Here is a 3,222-nt window from a genome sequence, read left to right as displayed (position 1 = left end):
ATCAATAATTAAGCTGTGTATGTATGTAATTAATACGATGCGTCCGTGTGGCGCGGCGCGTGCATTATACACGAACGCTAAAATGCACGGACCATACATTATGAAAATGACACGATGATAAGCCCTCGCCGTCATTTCGAAAGCCTTGTTTTATATCCCGATAGCGATTTTGTTATATAATTGGGGTACTTATGTGAAACGGTAATGTTTTTATATACTGGCTGGACTGGTTTGTTGTTTTTGGTGATTTTTTATATTCATTTAGAGTTTTGGAGCGGAATTTTTGTTTTGTTTGTTTGTGATTTTTGTCTTAGGAGTTATTAATCATTTTGAAAGAATTGGGATATGAAGGAAATATAATAGTAAGTAATTTTATTAATAATAAGTAATTTTATTAATTTATGTTTATAGAATATTGAGACGAATTAAGAAGTAACTTTTAGCAGCTACTTGAAAGAAATTATCGAACGTTTACACACGTGAATATAATAAGAAGTCATGTATGTGCAGAAATTACCCTTAGGTCAATTACCAGACACACCGACGGTCATTGACAGGATTGGAGGACAGACACCAAAAGGCTTACGATATTGAGTCGTAAATTAATTATATCAAGGATCAAAATCAATCTTTTTATTTTTTGTCGTCGCGCCCTAGACCCGAGCACCCTCACTCGGAGGGCAATCCCCGGAAAACTTCGTTAATCACGGCAAACATATTGAAATTTATTGCAAAGAAAAGATCGGGTCAAGGTTATTGGACCTGATTGGAAAGTTTTTTACTTATAGATGTGAACTTTGGGTACAGTCGATTCGGGATAAACTGAAGTTTTCCCGAAGACACTTAGTTAAGCCACCTTTAAGAGTGGTATCCTTGTTTTTGTAAAGTACTTAGTATCTGGAGTTTTACAGATATTTTGAAAGGTCACTATGCTCATTGGTTTATCGGGATTGACCCAATCGGGGTTTTTAATCAAGAGGTGGGGTCGCGAGTCGAACTGATTTTGTTATAACACTCGAAATTTTCCTCGCCTCAAAAAAAAACATTTCAGAGAGGATTTTTTAACTGGTTTTATACCAGCTCGTGAGTAGTGTAATCCATCAGAATATGACAACATAAATACGACTATAACATCTTTATATGCTTTAAAGTATTGATTCCTGATATATTATTTAAACTGACTGAAATTACTCTTATTTCGGTGGAACTGAAGAGCGTGTTCATTTTACATAATCATTTAAACAGCATCAAGAAGAGTTGTGGTTCTCTCTGTCAAATTGCCCACATACCGGGTATTTATCATCTCATTTTCTACGTTTAAAATTACAATCAAGTGTGCGTGTGTTATGTCAGGCGTGACGCGATGTCCGAGCCAATTATTTTAAAAGGCAAATAATATTCCATTGGTCGGTTAAAGTAAACTGTATTCCACAACTCTTATTTGTATAGTACATATCGTTTTATCTCCCTCCGCACAGTTTGTGTAGTAGTTTTCGCTCGGCGAAGCGCGAAATTATTGATTGTTGTAATTAATTGCAAACATACAACCGATAAAATGAAATATCAATTTATTCAATGAGCCAACATTTAGAATATACTTATAGGTGTTTTTAATGAAATTTCAATTGATGTGGACAATAACTGATGATACAATATCATTTGAAAATTCATTAGTTGGCGGCGAATAGGCAAATATTTTGCTATAGAGCTATGTTATTTCAAAGGTTTGGATTGCTCGATAAAATTGTTTTGATAACACGGACACAGAAATGATCTGTCATAATATAGAGTGATTAATTTACATAGGTACCTATTCGATTTTTTACAACCTAAGTTAAATAAATAAATTAGTTCGTTCAGTTGTTTGAAATACAGAAAACCATTTCATTGCAAAACTACGAATGTTGTATTTCATAAAAAAAGAGGCTTTAATGATTTATGTGAAAAAAACAGAGTTATTAAAATACACCTTAATTGTCCAAAGCATGCCTATATCTTCAAAAAAACTCACTAGTATCAAAAACAAACTCTTAACACAAGAACCCCTGAGTTGCCACTATGAAGCAGATTGTTTTGCACCCTGTTTTATCATACGACATCGCAATTACTGCACTAATCCTCATTAATTACTTAGCAATTTAAAATCTCATTATTGTCACAAATCGGTCTGCCATCGATTTTTCCGTGTGTGCCGGTGCCATGGGTGGAATCGCATATATTATCGCCGATGAGGTGACAATCATTTCATTGAGGAATTAGAGCGGATTTTAATGTTAATTAATCATTAGTACATAAGAATGTATTTTATTCTATGATTTTTTGCGCGTTATCTATAACGTATTTTTTATTGTTTTGGTGTTTGGTTCTGATAATGTTAGGCCATGTAATTATCCATCAACGGTTTTAAAAAGAAGCAATTTAAAAGGTTTTTCTTCAAGTTGCAAATGCAGTAAAAGAATGTTCTTAGGTACATTCTACTTTTGTTTTTAATTGGCTCGTCATTATAATGTTGAGATTGTTAAGTTCTTCAAAAATTATACTCCGTATGTTTAACTATGACTGACTGACTGATTGATTATGACTTTTACTATGATTTCGTTAGGTATAGACCACTGACCTACATACAAACACTATATAAACCGGATCACCTTGTTAACCCACTATTACATTGCTTTTGTTTTAGAGATTTTCTGTTTTGGAACTTTTTACTTAATTATCTTTCAGAAATGTATCCTGTGCCATCACAAGTTATAGCCACACGAGTGTGGGCGTACTGCCGTCTGTCCATCGTATCGCATTGGCGCAAATTAATGAGGGTGGGATATTTATTTCAGAGTTTCGTTTGCAGTTGCCAAAATATCAGCTCACCTCGATTGCTGTATGACATGTATATATGTGTATACTATGTTTGTATGCAAACATAGGCGACTGCTGTAGTAATGAGCTCATTAAGGTCGATATTTGCGGCCAACGATCTCTCAATATTGGGAAATTCGTAATTACAGAGACGAAGTGTTCGGTCGGCTGGATTTGAAGTCTGAAATTGAATTTAGATTGTTAATTTTAATATAGAAACTTAGGTTTACGTTAGAATTAATTAAAAAGAACTTCTTAGTACAGTTATCCTTTTAAAAAGTTATTAATATTAAAATGGTTTTTAAATTGATGATGTTTGGAATTTGGTTTCTGGTAACGCAATTGAAAACACTCGCAATGAATTTG

The sequence above is a fragment of the Trichoplusia ni genome, chromosome 26, assembly GCF_003590095.1.
Source record: "Trichoplusia ni isolate ovarian cell line Hi5 chromosome 26, tn1, whole genome shotgun sequence".
NCBI lineage: Eukaryota > Metazoa > Arthropoda > Insecta > Lepidoptera > Noctuidae > Trichoplusia > Trichoplusia ni.
Note: the sequence above shows the minus strand (reverse complement) of the source record.